This window comes from Vidua macroura, chromosome 12, assembly GCF_024509145.1.
Source record: "Vidua macroura isolate BioBank_ID:100142 chromosome 12, ASM2450914v1, whole genome shotgun sequence".
Taxonomy (NCBI): Eukaryota; Metazoa; Chordata; class Aves; order Passeriformes; family Viduidae; genus Vidua; species Vidua macroura.
Genome location: NC_071582.1, coordinates 2,024,831 through 2,043,612, shown reverse-complemented (window position 1 = coordinate 2,043,612; position 18,782 = coordinate 2,024,831). Strand labels below are relative to the sequence as shown.

At 53.3% G+C, this 18,782-nt stretch overlaps 1 long non-coding RNA gene across 1 annotated transcript; it reads left to right on the top strand.

Annotated features, from left to right (window-relative positions):
* The first annotated feature begins 1,902 nt into the window (after positions 1 to 1,902).
* On the top strand, positions 1,903 to 8,032 carry LOC128813175 (uncharacterized). The gene is made up of 3 exons (XR_008438942.1): positions 1,903 to 2,715; positions 4,801 to 4,940; positions 7,819 to 8,032. It is a non-coding gene; the product is annotated as an uncharacterized LOC128813175 (long non-coding RNA).
* The last annotated feature ends 10,750 nt before the right edge of the window (positions 8,033 to 18,782 follow it).

The following is an 18,782-nucleotide window of genomic DNA, read 5'->3' as shown; positions in this document are numbered from 1 at the left end:
GCCGCCTGTCCCCAGCCCTGCTGCTCCCCAAAGGTAGCCTTGGCTCATGGGAGCCAAACTACTTGTAAAGGCCTGCCTAGAAAAGGCAGCCAAAACAGGATGCCAGAGGATTATTCCCCAGCCATCCTCAGCAGGAAACACAACCACCGAGAATAAACGCAGGAATTGGAGGAGGACACCTGAAGACAGGGGCTCAGGCTGGGAGAAGGATCCCTACAGAAGGAGATAAAACACTGGCAGTGGTTTTTACTCCACTGCATCTATTATTTGACCTTATAAAACTCTATTTGTGGAGGTGGTTGTTATTTTTTGTTAAAACTTTTAATCTAAAATCCCATTAGGCTCAGCGGTGTGTTCATTTGTGAGCAGAAGCAAAACAGTTCAGTGTTTGCTCATTCCTGTATCTTCCTCACTTCAAACAGATGTAATAAAGTATTTTCTCTTTCCTTCTTGTTTTCCTTTGTGGTTTGGCTTTCTTTAGGAGCCTTCCAGGCAGTTCAGCCTGCTTTTCCCCATTCCCTGCACCGCACGTCTCTTCTAGCTCTTCTGCTTTCAGGTCTGTTGAAATCAAATAAATTCACAGGATGTCCTCTGAAGCAGGGACTTTTCTTTGCCTGGCTCTCCTGCCAGTGGGGTTAAACCAGCCCGTCCAGCCTAAATTGTCTGACTTTAGGAAAAAAGAGCATTAAAAGATACATCCAGGGTGTATTTTCGTGTATGTGCCCATCTCTACCAGGCAGCAGCACCCTGTGGAGGGGATGGCCTGGTCCCCACACCTAGGGAGGCATCACAGTGGCCCTTTACAGTGTTTTTTTTCTTCACCCCCATTTCTCTGTCATCTTTATTTCAGGAATTGCTTTAAAACTAGGCTTTGAATAATTCACTGGGACCATACGGCAGTCCACCCTGATTGCTTCGTCACAGCTTCCCTCAGCTTCAATAATTCACTTTCCCACCAGGAGCTGATGTGCTTTCCTTGTACGTGGGTTTGCTGCTGAGCACACCCGGCTCCCAGAGCAAAGCTGGTCACGAGGAGGAGTAAAAGGGGATTTAAGGCCAAATGCCTTTGTTTTAAGAAGTGCTACACTTCGGGCAAGGCAGAGAGCTGGCCAGGCAGCTTCTCCAGCCGTGGAAAAGGAAACAGCAGGTTCCCCTGGGAGCAGAGGCTGTTGGTCATGCAGCCCCTTCCTTGATGGGAGGCTTTGGGTGCTGCATCTCCAGTCGGTCAGGATCCACTCCCCAAGAGCATCCCAGAGCCCCCCAACCAGGGATGTCGCCCAGCCCCACTGCTCCAACTGTCTGAAAGCTGCATCACACCTCAGTCTTCTTATGAGGTGTCTCGGCTTGTATTTGCCCCCAGAAAATCAAGCCAAGGGGGCCAGGTAGTTGGCAATGGCCAGGAACAGCAAATAAGAGTGGGAATGGGAACAAGCCACGGGATTCAACAGCCTCTGCATCCAAGTCCTACTTATATGGGTAAATTAGGGTTTAAGTTAAATGAAGCACAAAGACTCCCATTGCTGCGTATTGATGGGAGAAGGCACGATACACATGGGGTGTAAATATAAAACATATCATGTACAAATGTCTTGGTTTGAAAGGCAGGCGTGAACCTCGCTTGGAATGGAGAATATGACCCCCCCTTCCCTCTGAATTATTGTAGCTTTGCAGTGAAGGGGCTTTCGGGCAGAGATGCCTTTGAGAAGGGGACAGCTGTGGCCCCACAGCCCGGGAGGAGCCGCGCCCGAGGCCCCGGCGGCGCTGCAGTTCCCGGCACGGCCGCAGGGGGCGCCGCTGGCTCCCGGCCGGGCAGGGCGGGCGCGGCTCCCCGCCGGCAGGGGGCGCTGTGCCGCGGGCTCGGCCGCGGCTCCCTCACGCCGCGATGGCGGCGGCCGCGCGGCCGGGACGGGGCGGCGGGAGCGGCGGGCAGCGAGCGGGAGGCAGCAGGAACCGGGCGGTTGTGCCAGGAGCCGCGGGGCGTCCCCCAGGCAGGGGCCGTGCGGCCGCAGCGTAGCAAAAACGCGGAGCAGCGACAGAGGAGCGGCGCGGCCCGGCTCCGGAACACGGCCGGGAGAGCTCCCCTGGAGGGGGAAAGGGCCCGGGGTTCCGGGGTTTCCCCTGAGGCACCCGAGCAGATGGCGAAGGGTCCTTCTTCACTGAGGGTGTTGGTAGGACTCCAGTGCAACAGCCGCTTCCACAAGCACGGCTTCGCTGCCGGTGGGAGAAGGCGGCAGGAGACGGAGCCTCGCAGCGCTGCCGAGCTGTCCCCACAGTGAGCACAGCGGCTTCTCCTCGGACGGAGGAGAGCACGAGAGCGAGGAGCTGCACCCAATCCACCTCCCCCGGGCAAATCTCGCAGCTTCTCTGCCCCTCCAAGAGAAACTCCTCAGATAAGAGAGTAGCCAGCCGCACCCTCCCCGTGGCAACTTCTTTTGTCTCTCTTAAGTACTGGTCGTTACGGTTTCTTAGCGACAGCTGGGACAAAATTCCATGAGAGACAGAAGCACAAGGAAAAATCCTAAACCCCAACAACAAGCGCTATGCAGTAGTGTTTCTGCTGTGGGTCTCTTTTCCTGCCACGTCGGGAGCAAGGCTGGCGAGTGATGTGCAGCCAGGAGTCAGGGGTGTGAATAACCAGCAGATTCCTGGGAGGAGAGCTGTGTACCTGATCCTGCAGATGCTGTGGGACGTCTGTTTGCAGTGATGCAGGCTGAGGTCGGTGATGGTAAAGATACTCTGGTGCCTGTGTAAGAGTGTGGCATGGAGGAAAGAGATTACACTGGTGCTAAGTGCCGTGGATTTAATTTCCTCGCAATAGCACTTTGATATTACAAGGCGCTCCAGAAAAATCAGAGAGGGCCTGGAGCGAAATGCAGCCGAGTCAATTGAAGTTAACTTCCCTGGGCACGGGGCCAGGCCCCTCTTTAAAGGCTATTTTTCCAGAAAGGCTGCAAAAATGTATTTTGAGTTGCTTTTGATTCAGCTGGCTTGAGCCTGCTTGAGATGAACTGTGTGCAGGAAGAACCCTGAAAGCCTGGGCTTGAAGGAGGGGGTGCAAACTGAGAGAAGCTGGCCTTATATCCCCCCTGTATCCCTTGAAGGAGCCCCATGAGCGTTGTAAGGGCTCCCAGCCCTGCTGTCTTCCAGCATCACTGAGGAAGGCTGGAGGGAGGTGGGGGATGCCTTGCAGCCCACAGGGCATGGAGAAGGGTTTGCCTGTCAGGCAAGGCAAAGCTCCCTCTGTGCCCAGTGCTGTCCGAGGGCAGATGGATGGAACGCCTCTGTGTTCCTGCTCTGTCAAGAGACACCCCTGGCTGGAAGGGAGGCACCAGGAGAGCTGAGATTTAGGGACAGAGAGTCCGGACAGATGTGCTGCAGGTCGGGGCTGAGCTGAATTCGTCCTCAGGTTGCTTGGGGGGCTTTGATGCTCCATGTCCTTGGGGGCCTGACGAGACAAACCATACTCTAGCTCAACGTGCAGTTTCTCTTTCTTAAGGCTGTGCTTCCCACGCCATGGCGTGGAGCAGGAGGGGTTTCCACAGCTTTTCTTCTCCCCCTCCTCGCTTCCCCACATCTGCTCCTGCCGCTCCCAATGGCTGCTGCCTCTCTAATTGCATTATAGCCAATGGGGGGAAAGAAAACACTGCTTTGGCTTCAAATAACAACGCCCTAACCCAGCTCATTAGCCACCTGACTGGCTCCCCAACCTCCTGTGACACTCCGGTATTTGTCACGCTGTTTTAGCACCACTAACGAGCACAACAGCCGAGGCTGTGGCCGGCGGCTGCCCCAGCGCTGGACCTGGGCTCTGGCAATAAGCTTGTGTCCCAAACCCCAGGGGGATGCTCTGCCTCTGCCGTGTTCATCCTTCTCTTTGCCGTCATCCTTTTTATCCACAGGCGCTTCTTCTGGCCTACTTGCATTCAGTTCATTTTCTTTTTGTTAAATAAAACCTGACTCTAGGCCTTATTTGGCAAATAGAGCTGGGAGAAGCTGGGCTTGCTCTTTCTTCTCCTGACAAGCCTTTCAGCATGGAGGAGATGAGATGGAAAGAAAGGCAGATGAATAGGATGCAAAAGCAGTGAAGAAAAATAAACAGGAGATAAAGGGGGTGTGGGAGAGAGAGAAAAACGAGGCAGATCTGTAGCTGGGATGGGAAGCAGAGGGAAGGCAAGAGGGAACCTGCTAAACCCCAACCAGCCTGGCCCCTGTGCATGAAGCGTATGTGGTATAATATATCCCTCCCCAGCTCCTCCTGGCCATGCTCACCTGGGGAATTTTTGGGAAGGGGACCTGCTGTGGTAGAGAAATGTCCATGTTTCCATCCAGGAGCTGCCCTCCCCTCTCCTCCAGTATCCCCTAACAATTTCCCCCTGAGGTGCAAGGCCGTTCATGGAAGCAGATGAGCACTTTAGCCTGACTCTGTCTCCAGCTGTCAAATGCTGTAAATATCTGGGAGGTGGTTAAAGCTGGGAAAACACAGAGGTGCTTTAAACACAGCCCAGAGCCAACCCCACTGCTGGTAGGGCTCATAAATATCCCCTCTGTGTTCCTGCTCTGTCAGGAGGCAGCAATGACAGGGAACAAAAGCCAAAGCCATTGTGGGGTGGCTTCAGCATTTCTGATGCCTCCTTACCCCTTCCAGGGCAAGTTGAATAGCAACGAGGAGTAAAACTCAGTTAGCTGGGGGGAGATGGTGGCACGGGGGTGTCCTCTGGGCATGAGATTGTGAGGGTGGGAGCCAGTACAAGCGGCTCAGCATGGAAGTCATTGTTTTTCCTATTATTTCCCCATTTTCAGCTGGCTGAGTAACACTGAACATCTGCCTTAAGGCAAGTCACCTGGCCCAGCTCTTGAAACCACCAGCTTCATTGGCAGCAAATGAAGTCCTTGGCTGAAGAGAGAAATCGAGGACTTAAAACTGTCTGTGCAGGAAACAGGTGAGGGTGAATGCTGTTAAACAGGGCATGAGACAGGAAACAGGTATTTGCCAGCACAGAGCAAACCCTGGGCATCGCTGGGGAAGCCAGGGAAATGTGTCTCCTTTATCAACAGGCCACATCACCCCATCAGCCCTACAAGCACAGAACCCGCAGGGCAGCAGGACCCACTCTCAGGAAAGGTGGAAGCCTCATCTAGAGGCAGCACTGGCTACATTGCTCTGCCCCAGTTGTGATTTTTATAATAAGCTGAATTCTCAGTTGGACCCAGCAGAAAATCAATAGTGGGACTTGAGAAAGCAGTCAAAATCCATGGAGCTAAATTGGCCACCCCGCAGGCAGCCGGGCCTTCTCGGGCATTGTGATGTGCAGCCACACTGAAAGGGGAAAAAATAGGACAATTTCAAAAATCCTTTGAAATAATTGCCTAAGATTATTGAATTCTCTTGAAATACCAGGCCAAGATGCAGAAGTGCTTTTTAAAAAGTTGGCAGTGGTAGCTGGAGGAGCAAGGGAAGCCACCTTCCTGCTGCCAAAGGCATCTGGGGACAGTTGAGGTGGGTTTTTGCCTTTCCCAATTAGATCCAAAGAGTGCCTGCCACTCCACCTGTGGAGCCTTATCTGCAGAGCAGCACATCGGCTTTAGCAGAAAGCCTCTCTTTCTCCAAAGTCTCTTTAATTCCATCCTTTTAGATCTGCCTTTTCAAGCGCAGCCCCAGCGCCTTCCATCTGCCCTTACAATAGAGACGGTGTCCTGAATTATTTTATTTTTGGCAGCTCTGCCTTCCGCTCCTCGTTGGCAGGGGAGCAGGGAGCAGATATCCCCCTCACCGCAGCCTCTGAGGACGCTGTTGGATTTGGGGATGGCTATTTTGGTCCTCAGCTCCTCTCCCAGCGGTGGATGCAGGACAGACGGACGCTGTTGGGCAGCATCCCGAGGCTGTGTGAGCCTGTCCGTGAATTTCTCACAGCACGTGGCTCTTGCTGCTGACTCTAGGGACACCTGGCTCTGCCATGTGCATATCCCACCCCCACATCCACCCCGTGGGTAGCCCAGAGCTGGGCTGGCCTTTGAACATTCCCTGCTTGGGGCTGGGGAAGGCATGAGAATCCTCGACCAGAGTTCTCCATGCCTATCAACCTCTTCCAAGCTATAGGAAAAAAGACAAGGCAGGAAAGTGAGGAAAAACATAAAGAAACAATTTTCCTCTGACATTTTTCTTTTCTTTTTCAATGTGAGCCCTTACAGGAGGAGGTCTTTAAAATTAATAATGTTCTTTCTTTTTCTCTTTCTATTCCCCAGACTCCTGGTTTAAATTAATGAGATGTCAAATACTATTAAGTTCCAATGATGTGTTTGTGATAACGAAGGGACTGATTTTCAGCCAGTTTACAACTCTGATCCATTCTCTCACCCCCTTCTCTTGGCTCTGATTAAAACTCCCTTTATTGGATTTGCTCTTTCATGGGCTCCCTCTGATTTCTAACCTTTGTGGTCCAAGGCTGGGGAAAGCCTTTTCATTGAGCAGATTTGAAGGCTTTTTAGCATTCTGGTATTTTCTTGCCATGTCTGCTCTGGTGGATACTCCCAGGGATGTCACTTGGGGTGCTGCAGGGCACATCAGGACTGGACTCTGGCACTGGCATGTGGCTTTCAAGGCAGCAGGGATGCCAAGCAGGGTTTTCCCTTACGGTGACTTTACCAGGACATGGTGAAAAGGAAAAAAAAAAAAAAACCTCTATGGTGAAAAGGAAAAAAAAAAAAAAAAAACCTCTGATGGCCACAAGCTGCCTTGGGGAAGGCCAGACAGGGATCTCCAGACACCCAAGTGCCTGAACAGCCTCTCTAGGAATTGAGGCAGTCCTTGCTTCACTTGCTTCCCTGCCAAGGTCATATGGCAAGGCTTGTACAGCTGATAGCATGTCTGGAGGGATGAATTAGGGAAGGACAAATGGATGGACTAACAGCTAGATGGGCCCATCCTTTAATGGATGGCCAACAAGGTGACAAGGTGCTCTTGCTGAGGGCTTCATTAGTCACCTGTCTGGCTGTGCTCCTTGGCAAACTGGAAGAGCTTAAAGAGTTAATCTGTAATTTAGGACTCAACACCAAAGATACAGTCGTTGGGAGAGAAGAAAGCCCTGTCGAAGGCTTTGGGAAATAATTTGCCTTGGCACTTTCTTATAAGAGTGAATTGATTTTTGCTGGGCTGTGTCAGGCTGAATTATGAATGGGGGAAAGTAGGACTGGTGCTCCTGGAGCTGAAGGTGTGATAATTAGAGGCACATGCAGAGGGGGCTTAGGGGCTGCCTCCTTCCAGGACTTCCCGTGTGAATCCAGGACTCAAAAGCCCTCAGAGTCCTTGGAGAGATGGGTTTGCTTCTGCCTGGACACAGAGGCAGGCCCCCAGACTAGACCAGGAGAAGCCTTTTCTGGGTCATCTGGGACCATCTCCTTGCCCTGTCCAGGCAGTAGAGCAGCAGATCCTTCTTGCTGGAGGGTGAAACAAAGCGTCATCCTCATCCTGGGAGGAGATGGGAGTGTGCAAGGGGTGATCCTGTCACCCTGCCCTCAGTCCTGCCCTGCCCACTGCAGTGCTGCTGGGAAAGAGCTATGCCCCCAAGCCCTGTTCCTGCCCTTAAAAACCCCGGTGCTGTGTCACTGCCTGCATCCACCTCCATCAGTCAGTGCTGAGCCTGCTGCCCCCCAAGTGCATTATTGTGACCTGCTCAGATGCTGCTTTCCAAGGCAAAGGCGTACAGTTCCTGCAGGCTGCTGGGAATTGTAGTGCAGTAAAGCCAGCAGGCAGGAGTGAGTGGGGAGAAAGCCAGGCTGCCAGCTGGCTGATGGCCTGGCCCCTGCTGCTCCCCTTGGCAGAGCCAGCACCAGACCTTGTCCCTGGCCCGCAGAGACCCCAGGAAACCTGCATCTGCCTCCAGCACCAGCCACCTCTCCAGAGCTCCGAGCATCCTGCCATGCAGCTTGGCTTTTGTTTGCCAGCTCAAGAGGAGTCACTGGGAAGAGAATGAGGTCTGGGCTTTTTCTTTTTTCCCCTTGCCCTTTTATTTATTCTCCTCTATTAAGAAACAGCTCCAGCTCATCAGTAAGACCTGGGAACAGCAATTCCTGAATAAGAGAGACGCTGTAGAAAAGCCTAGCCTGATCACAGCCACTTCCCAAACAAAGGCGCTCAGACTATTCACTTCCTTCCCTGCCCCGTTTCCCAGAAAATCCACCCCAAAGAACAGCTTGTTCAATAAGCCGTCTGCTCCGTAATCAGACTAACCCCGTAATAAGCACCGAGCTCATCCAGCTCAGCACAGCATCCCCCGGTTCCTGGGAGGATGGAAATGCCCTGCTCCCCAGGGAAACAGGCAGGCACCGAGAGTAGGCAGCTCTGGGAGGGGGAGAAGGGGGGGGGACCTATCTCTCTTGCCTCCCGGAGCCATGGTTTAGCCTTCCCCAGGTAATTGTGCATGGAAATGGATTCCCATTTCTCTGCTCAATTGTCCTGTTTGCTGTCACAGCCGAACGTTTTGCATGTGCAATTACCCGTCCCCGCACATCTCTGTGGGCACGCTCAGGTGTCGCCTGCCAGCCTCGGGCGGCCGCTGCGCAGCCACATCGTGCTGCGTTTGGGCTCTGATAGCAGTCAAGCAGAAGCCATTTTCCATATGAAGCTGCAGGACCTATGGGATAAATAAATGGGCTGGAAAACCAGGCTGTATAATGAGTTAATTTAAAACCTGCCTTCCCTTCTTGTATATTAATTTACTTGGCATTATGTTTAATCTTTCACTTACTGGGTTGCATTGGTTTCTTTGTCTCCTTCCCCCTCCGGCAGATCTCTGGGATGCTCTGCCTTTGGCTGGAGCAGAAGGAAGCTAAGCCAGGGCTGGAGAGTGTGGACCAGACATGGGCCAAGAGGAGCTGCTGTGTCCCACAGAAGCTCAGATTGCCACCTTGAAGGCTTTTGTTCTTGTGGATACCCAGCAGGTGTGGATGAATTCCCTGCAGTGGAGGGGAGACCACTGCTGGGTATCCCTGGTGTCATTCCCAGGGTGCTAATTCCTTTAACCAACCGGGAGGGTGGCGCAGGGAGTTAATCAGCTGTAATAAGGACAATTGGAGCTGACAAGGCAGAAGGAAGTGGAAGCAGTGGAAGTGGAGGACTAGGTGGAGGAGCTGAAAGTTGGCTGGGAATGATCCTGCCCAAGCATCCTGCTCCCATCCTCCAGCAGCCACAAAGCCTCGGGTGTGAGTAGATGGCACTTCACATGAGCATCTCTCTGAAGGGCATGGGAGGCCAGCGTAATGAATAAAAGGCTGCTGCAGCCAGGGGAAGCAGGGAAGAGCTGACAGCAGCAGCTCTCTGGTGAGGATGAACAAGTGAATGCTGGTCCGGGGCTTTGTGTCACTGTAATGAGGCTGTGATGCTGCCCTCTGCCCATGGCTGGTCTGGATCCCCACCAAATCGCTCACTGGTCCAGTCAAAGAGAAACTTGAGGGTGGATATTGCAGGCAGGGAGAAGTGGGGAGGGGGGGAGCAGCAAGGCAGGGCTTGTAAGGGCTCACCAGCAACCCAGTGATGCTGCAGCAGTGAGTGCCAGAAAGTGTGGCAGGTATCAGGACACCTCAGTGGGAGTATCCCCAGCCATTCCCATCACCTGTGTCTGCTGGGGATCGGCTTAAACTGTCTTTTAGTAGGACTGACCGACCATCTGAAATAAACAGAGACTATTGTGGAACCTGTTTAAGATAGGCTGACCAGAGACACTGTCCCTGAGGCCATGCCAGAGAGAGGAAGACTGATGCAGGCCCTGGGGCTGCATCCAGCCCAGGGAGCACAGGGTCACAGGCAGAAGGTTTGATCTATGCCCGCTGCCTCTTCCATGCTAGGGGAGCATGGGGAGCATCACAGCAGCTGCTGCTGGGAACATCCCCTTCCCTCCCCTCTTGATAACGAACGTAGGTGAAACTTGCTGTGCCATGACTTTAATCAGCAAAGAAAACTGCAAAGCCTTTTTTTTTTTTTCCTTTCCCCACCTGCTGAATTCAGCAGCGAATGCGAATTAGGCGGCGTTTGGGCTTGGCTGCGCGCCCGCTTCCCGTGCTAATGCAGGGAGCCAGACTCTCCCGCACTCCAAGCCTCCCAGGCTAATCCGGGGCGTGCCTGGATCAGCCTCCGGCATTTCACACTGTGTGCGTAACCCCCGGAGCTTAAAGGCTGCTCGCTGCCCGCTCAGCCTGTGCGGTGCCGGGGAGTGGGACTGGCCCTTGGCACCCGTGGGTGGCTGGGCAGGGTGCTCCAGCAAGACCATGCCTCACCAACCTCAGGAGCCCAGTGCAGCTCTGGGGAGTGTGTGGTTGCATTATCCCATGGCCGGTGTGCTCAGCAGCCACAGGCTGCCTACCCCAGGAAAGGAGGCAGGCATCAGCATCCTGGAGCTCTGCATGTGTGCGGGGTACCAGAGCTGTAGCCCCAGGCTCACACCTATGGGTCCACGAGCGTGGCAGGAGTAATTTGTGGCTGCATTAGCAGTGGGAGTCAGCATAGCAGCCCTGCAGTGTGTCCATTTGATAAGAAGCAAGTTCCACTGAATAATGAGCAGTAATTGGATTTCAGGGTTAACCAGCTTGCAGCAAAAATAGAAAAGAACAGAAAGCCATTGGATATTTCTGTTCTGGCTCATCAGACACTGGAAGTTTATCTCTGCTGAGAATAGCACAGGAGAGGTAAAGTTATTAGTGACCATCAGAGCATGGTGATACCATCTCTCTCTTGCGTTTAGTGGGACGAGTCTGGGCGTCCTCTGTGAGTTTCACTTAAGGCTATGGAAGTTTATAATCCCCTGTGGGAGAGCTCCACCTGTGCACCAAGGCAGTGTGGCAGAGAGGGGAGAAACCAGCTCTTCTCAGTGTGCAGGAACACCTGGCCTTTCTGCTGCCAGCCTGAGGCAGAAGACACTGTCTCCTGCCAGTGTCACCTCATCGAGGTGACAGTCTGGTGGGGGGAAGGCCAGCAGATGTGCAGCACCACCATGCCTGGAGCTGCGGTTGCCTGCTTTGGGGTGGCACCAGGGTGGGCACTGGTGGCTGTGCCAAGCCCTGGGAGGTGCACACAGCCATGGTGGCTCATCTTCCAGCGAGATGAATTCATGTTGGGAGTGGTGCAGAGAAGGGCGATTAGCATGGGGCGGAATGGGGAGCCTGTCTTGTAAGATGAAGCTGAAAACACTTGGCTTGTTTAGGCCAGCAAAGAAAGGCAAAACAGGAATATGATTACTCTCCATAAATATATCAGGCCAGTAAACACCAGGTACAGAAAGGAACCATTTAAGCTAAAAGATGGTTGTGGCACAAGAACAAATAAGCTTTAACTGGCTAATGTAGGCTGGAAATTAGGAGACAGTTTTTAACCATGGGAAGCAGAGGAGGAAAAATACCTCATTGTTTTTCCAAATGGAGCTGGACCACCATGTGAAGGGAGCAGAGAGCCAGCTGCCTGCAACTGTAGGGATCTGGAGGGGGGAGCCAGCAGGGTCCTGCTGTGCCAGGCTCCTTCCAGGGTGGCTGGGTGTATGGTGCACAGCCAGCAACTTCAGCGGTCCCAGTTTTCCAAGGCAGGGAGCACTGGTTCTGCAGGCAGGCCCTGCTGACACCAGTCTCCTTCTCTTCAGGGGCTGGCAGGCGCCTGGCACTTGGGACAACCCCCCAAAGTGCTCAGGGTGGAAGGGGTAATGAACCAGAGGCAGCAAGCGGTGTCTACCAGCTTGGAAGATGCCACAGGAGCAAAGCCTCCACTGATCAGAGCAGGGCAGCTCAGAGCACCTGGATTAGGGCTGGGAATCTGCTGCCATCACTGCTTGGTCTGGATTTTCACTGGGAATGGCATACACCTGAGCCACCAACTCCAGATTTTACTTCCTGCATGAAATTATTCTCAATTCTTTGTATATTCTAGGGCCTGCCTAAAGGATGGGTGAAGAATCTGCTGATGAGGACTCTAATCAGTTTTGAGAGCAGGTAATTTCTCAGCTAGAGATCATCTCCAAACAGGAAATCAGATTCAGGAGGTATCTGCTTTATGCAGCACATCATGGTGGACTCAAGCAAAGCTTGTGGTAATAAGCAGAGCTGGAATAAGATCATTATTAACATTATGCATTAATTATTTTACAATCCTCCTACCAGGTGCGCTTTCCTATCTCACTCATCTCTAGTATTAATGGAACAGGAATAATTCTAGACCCAATCCTGGCATCTGGGCAGGTTTTTTGGATGATATTTCTCCTTTCTGAAACTGGAGGAAAGATGTTCCCTGCCTTCATTGTGCGTTTAGAGTTTGGCAGCATGCCTGGGATCGTAGTAAGACACAAAAGCATCTGAAGGAAGTGGCCACTGGATGGAGCCTTAAAGGTCATAACAATTGCCGGCTCTGGTACAGATGGTGCTCGCTGATGAAAAACACCAAGCGGGAAAGCAGCGAGCAGCAGGGCTGCGGGATGCTGCAGAGCCCAAATCCACCGCCCTGATCCCAGCCCTAGACACCTGAGCCAGCTGCCAGCTCGGCTGCCTGCTCCTGCCCCCAGGTCCTGCCCTCACTGTGGCGGCTGTAGATTGCTGGGGCAGGGATGCACTCACATCCCGGAATGCTCTAAAACACCTTGCTTCATTCCGGCAAGACAAATTAGAGATAAGTGACTCTGTGAAGAGAATTCCAGTTTTGATTAAAACCCACAGACCTGCAAGCATCGGCTCCCGCTTGAATAAGGATGAGGATAATATTGGCAGGAGAAAATGAAAACATCTGATGATATCTGAAGCAGAGGTGTGGCAGGGTGTTAGCTTTGGGAAAGGGGTTCACAGCTTTCTCCTGGACGGGGTCTGGTGTGCCGAGTCCTTGGCGGCTCCACTCCCTGCAGCCCTGGGAAGGGGTAAGGCAAACTCAGCCAGTGGGATAAGAATTTTCTGGGTGAGTGGACGAACGTGCTCACTAGAACGGGCTCTGCAGGGTGGACGGGGGCCATCTCTGGGTCCAGCTGTTGGGACTCATCCTCACGGCACACCCAGTGATGGAGAGCTCCAGGGGGTTCGGTGCATTTTGGAGGGGACGTCAAGCAGCGCTCCCTCTATGCAGGCGCTCTCCCTTTAAAGCAATCCCGGGGCCGGGAGCGGGGAGGAGGCGGGGGCGGGCGGGGGGCGCGGCGCCTCGGTTCGGCGGCGGCTGCTGCGGGAGGTGGCCGGCGCCGCGGCGGCGAGCGGAGCCCGGCAGTAGCCGCCAGCCCCGGGGTATGCGGGTGAGCGGGAGAGGAACGCGGAGGAAGGCGGAGAGCGGCGGGGAGCGGGGCGAGGGAGCCCGGCCGAGCCCTCCCGAGCGGCGGAGGATGCGCCGAGCCCCGGGGAGTCGAGCCCAGCTGCAGCGCGGCGCGTCCCGCCCGGCCGCCGCCCCAGCCCGCGCAGGTAACGGCGGCGGAGGGGATCGGGGGCATAGGAATGGGGTTTTGTGGGGGGAGAACATCCATCCCCCCGGCGGCGGGGGGGGACACCCATAGTCCCTGGGGACCTGCGGCTCTGCAGCGCATCACTCGGCAAGTGGGACTCGATCCTCTCGCAGCGGGGCTGAGATGAGGGAAGGGTCCCCCCGCGGAGTGAAGGGCTCTCCCGGCGCGAAGAGCTCTGTGGGGCAGGCAGAGACAGGGTCGCCGTGCTCTGGGCCCCCCCCAATGCCCCGAGGGGCTGGAGGCCCAGCTCGGAGCGACGGCAGATGCTCAGTGCCAACCTCAAAACCACCCCGATCGAAGCTCGGCTTTGAGGTTGGATGCATCCAGCAACCTCAGGCAGCTGGCGCGGGAGATAGGCAGAGTGTGGTGTGAGGTGACAGGTTCCCATCTTGCCGCCTGCTCCCCGAAACCAGCCAACTTTGGGCTGATGCTGTGGGGCACCTGGCCCCCAGTGGTGCTGGTGGGGGCAGTGGGAGCCAGTCCTTGCTCGGACTAAAGCTAGAGGAGATGCCAAGGGTGCCTGGAACAGTGCAGCTGGGTCCCTACGGACTGCTTGCTCCATGATGGATGATACCCCAGGTTTAGCAACAACAGGGGTTCGATTTGATCCCAGCCAGGCACTTTGTTTCCAGCTTTCTGTTCATCAAAGGATCTGCCCGGCTAGGGGAGCTGCTTGCGTGCTTCTGACATCTTGCTCCCCTGCTAAATTAGGGCAAATTGCCAAGCTGGCCCCCTGCTCCCTTGCCCATGTCTCTATTGAGAAACTTGAGTCTCATCTCGTGTTCCTCGACTTGTACAGGAGCAACCCACCACAACAGCGACTCGAGGGCCCCAGGGCTCTCCTTTTATCTGCTGCGCTGCCAATGGAGGAGAGAGAGGTTTAATTATCCTCAAGTGTCAGTTCAAGATAGATCTGCTGGGACACAGCTCTTGGCAGGTGCAAAATAACAGGACGTTTTCATGCATGGGAGGCTGAGCTGGGAACAGTTCAGTGGTTTAATTGGAAGGGTTCATACCAGGGTACAGAAAATGGGACGGTGCAGGCTCCAGCAGTGATCCCACTGCTGCAGCTGTGGGAAGGGAAGATGGATGCTGAAGGCTAAGAACTTTATCTGGTGCATTGTTTTGTGGGTTTGGAGCAGAGAGGACGCTCCAGGCTGGTAGCACAACCTCGAGTCCATGCCATCCTGCGACCTGCGAGGTGCTGATGTTTTCAGTCTCACTTGGTTTCTCAGCTTTTCAGTCGGTTCCCATGAGAGTCCTTGCAGGGCTACTGGGAGATGTGCCCTCTTCTATGGGGCATCCAAGAGCTGAGAATGAGTTAATTACTCCAGAATCAGGGCACTCTGGGGCTGTCTCCTGGGCAAGTGAGGTGTGATGGCCTCAGGGTTTATGGAACAGCTTCTCCTCCCTCCTCCTGCCAAAACCCCTGAAATGGTTACAGGAGCCCTCAAGCATTTGAAGAGTTTCAATTCTCTGAATCCACGGAGAAAAGCCCTTTCGCTCACCAAGCAGCTGTGGCATGGGCATTTGACTCCCAGGGGGATGTCTCCACCCTGCCTGGGCTGCAGTGCTGGATGCACGGAGCATCTGTCTCCTCATCTCCCATCCAATGCATGCCATGGTTGTTGGCCCCTGGAGCCAGATTTGGATCAGAAAGCATAACCTCCTCCAGATGTGGCATCCCACAATGGCCATATTGCTACCTCAAAAGGAGACCTATGTCCGCACCCTGTAATCAGTCTGGTATGGGACACTCCAGCATGAGGAAGAAGGATTATTTTATTTTATTTTATTTTATTTTATTTTATTTTATTTTATTTTATTTTATTTTATTTTATTTTATTTTATTTTTTTATCCAGATATGCTGAACTTTTCTCTGTGCTCATTCCCTGGGGACCATGGGACACATGTTGTAAAGAAACCATGCCTCCATCTCTTCTGGCTCCTTGGAGGGAACGTGGTATCGTGATTTTCTGGTGAAGTCATGGTGTTGTGCTATTGTAGTTAGGTTCCTTGTTTTAGGGTCCAACATAGTGACTTAGCTGTGCTTCATTTTCAGTGCTGGGTGCAACAAGCCAGCCCTCGTGCAGTTCCTACAAGCACAAAACAGCAGCTGGCGTTAGAGGTCTGGGGTTGGTCCTGTCTCATCTACAGCAATCATGTTCTAGCCCCCCTTGCTAATTGCTGGTGTCTTTTTCTGACACTGTGAGAGGACATTCAGTAAACATGGTGAGTTTTGTAGTTGTGCTGAGATGATGTTTTCAGGATGACCCAGTTATTAAATGTCATTTTGGCATCATTCCCTTCATGCTTGTGCTTGGTGAATGTTGCCGTTTGCTTGTAGCCATGCTCCAGTCCTGCCAGAGTCACATCCCTCCTTTGCAAATCTGCATTTGTGAAACTTGGTGGCTGTTGCTTGGGTGAAAACATTTTGGATGCTCCTGGTGCTGTGACCTGTGTGGGGCTGGTGCTCTTGCAGGAGTGCTGGGTATCTGGCTAGTGGTGGCTCGAGGGAGGGCAGCTCTGAGAGGAGGCTTTCTGAGAGGAGGCTTTCTGTCCTTTGTCATAGTTAATTGTGCCTAAATCTCTGACAAAGGCATTTTGCAGGAGCAGAGGCTCCTCCTCACTTCTCCTTGGAGGTCAAGGAGATGGGAGATGGGCTGGACCAAGTAAGAGCAGAACCCTCATTTCAACTCAAACAGTCTTTTGGTGCCACCTGTGACAGGAACATATTTAGACTTGGTATATATCCCCCGCCTTGATTTCAGGCTTTGGATCAAGGCGTAAGAGCTTTTGATGCTTTCACACACAGTAAGGGGAAAAAAAAATTAAAACCACAATCCTCAAAATGTTTGCAAATCCAAGAGCTTATCCTCACTCTGGGTAGGAAAACTAACCAAGGGTAGGTAAATCACAGAATCAGCCACTTTAATCATCAAACATCAGGTCTGGGACACAGCTAGCATGGAGCAGCATAGCCACACTGAGTCCTTGGGAGTATGCTCAGGATCTGGCACCATGCGTTTTTCCTTTAATACCTTTACTGTGAGCAGCTTGGCAATCAGCAGGGATCCCAGCCATATGTGGATGGGGTTGGGCTTCAAGATGGGTGTGATGAAGAAACAAAGGCTGCTTGTGGTATGGGGGACACCCGCTGAAAGAACCTCTTGCTGAGGCTCTGCGAAGGACAGTGGCTCATTCTGGACCAAATTGGCTGACCTAATGCAAGCCCTCACCTTTGTCAAAGGGGTCTGATAATTCAACCAACAACTGAAGTGCTGAGAAGGGAGAACACCCACGCTTTTAGCCCAGGGAGGAGATTTAGGCCATCCCTGCAAAGCTGAGAACATCCTCCCTGCAGATGTGCACATCAGTGCCAACAGTAAGAACAGTAAAGGCTGGTAGTACAGCATCCCATCACTTTAGCCACTCTCCTACATCCACTTGCCACCAAAGCCCCTCTCCAGTGAGGCCAGTCCCTGCTGCTGGTGAGGTATTGGTGTATGGGGAGGTGTGGAGGGATCAGGCTGTCCTGGCACATCAGCATCAGCGGTGCACGATACACCGAGACAGCCACTGCTGAAGCTGACTATGTGGGGTGTGTGTAGCAGCAGTGGGGAGAAGATGGGCTGGCATCTGGCCTTCAGATCTGTCCTTCTGCCATGCTGAGAGTAAACTCAGAGCCAGAAGTAGGGCAGGTGGCATCTCTCTCGCTGGTGCTTGTGTTGAGCCAGGCTGGTGTGTGCTCCACGGGCAGCAGCGAGCCCAGGTTGCCCTGGGGCGAAGTGCCAGTGGACCAGGCCAGCACATCTCTTGGTAAAGTCAGTAGAGACTCACAAACCCAGCCCAGGGAGCACTGCAAGGCTGAAGGTTTTTTCCCAGCATGTTTGAACCTGGGACATCAGCTGGAGTGACAGCATTGCCGGAGCACCCCAGTGGTGTCAGAGCGTGGGGTCAGGCCAGTCCATCTGGAGTTTCATGGCATTATTTCTTAAATGCCTTTAACTGCAATGGGATGGCCTGACTGATTGGATTGTGCTCTGTAATTAATTAGCTGGGTGTGCCGTATGGGAAGCAGCATCAGTGGGAAGAGAGGGGGGATTTTGCTGGCAGGAGCTGTTAAGCTTCAAATGTCCATTTCTTGTTAAACCAGCCTTGTGCAGCATTAGTCCCTGGGCACAGGGGGTTAGTTCCAGGGTCATGGCCCTTTTCCATAAGAGGAGGTGTTGTTTTGCTGCCTGACCATTCCCCCAGACCCTGTGTCCTGAGAGCCCCAACCAGCTTGCCTGACCTTGGGGACTGCTAGGAGGGGAGAGTTTGTTTGGGCTGGGATGTTTTAGGGGTGGTGAGGGGATGCCCCCTCCTGCCAGTGTGACAGATCCTGCAAGGACTGTAGGATGGCTCCAGGTGTTAGGGGCTGCTGGGCATGGCTGGCAGAATTCCCATTGCTCTTCCTTCCTGCATCGGAGCCCATGGGCTTCTCCCCACTCCTCTCCTGCTCCCAAACTTGCTATGCCTCTGCTCGGCTTCTTTGTCTACTTTTACCATCCATTTGTGCCTTTAAACAGACAGCATCCCCCTTAGGGTGGTTTTCTTCCATTGTGTTTACTGTGGGGATTAATCTGGACCTGCAGCGTAAGGGAAACCTGCAACGAACAGCTCCTTGTTTATTGTTTGATTTGGGAAATGCTGCTGGGCTGGGCTCATGTTTCAGATCTGTGCTGTTTTTTACGGGGTCCATTTTGGGAGTGTTGTGGGAAGAGGGGGTGTCCCTGTCTGCCCTGGGCCGGGGTCTCTCCTGAGCATGGCATCCTTTGGGCCTGGGGTCTATCCCTCCCTCGCTGGGTCCTGTATGGGTGGAGGAGAGAGAGCTCTTCTCAGGGTGCCTCCCCTGGGAGGTGAGACCTGCTTTCTGCCTAGGTGCCCCCACCAATCCATCCAACACCCATGTGTCTGTCTGCAGCTCTCAGGTTCCTCCAGCACCCATTTGGAATGTGGTGAGCTGGGAAGTTTGCTGCTAACAGGCACCTCTGTGCTCTTGTAAAATCTCATGCTGGCTCATGATGGGGAAACTGAACTTTGCCCTCTAGTGCCTGCTCAAAATGGTCCCTTCACCTGTGTTTGGGGGTCTGGGATGGGCTGTCCCACTCCTCGATGCTACAAGGAGGCATGGAGGAGGGCAGTGTAAAACTTCAGAGGGTTGTTGTTGCCATCAAGGTGGAGAAGAGTTGTAATGCCCTCTGCTCCAATGGATGATAAATCTTGGAGGAAAAAAACAAAGAAAATCCAACAAAAAAAAGTCATGTGCCTGCTTAGCTTAACCCTCAAAGGAA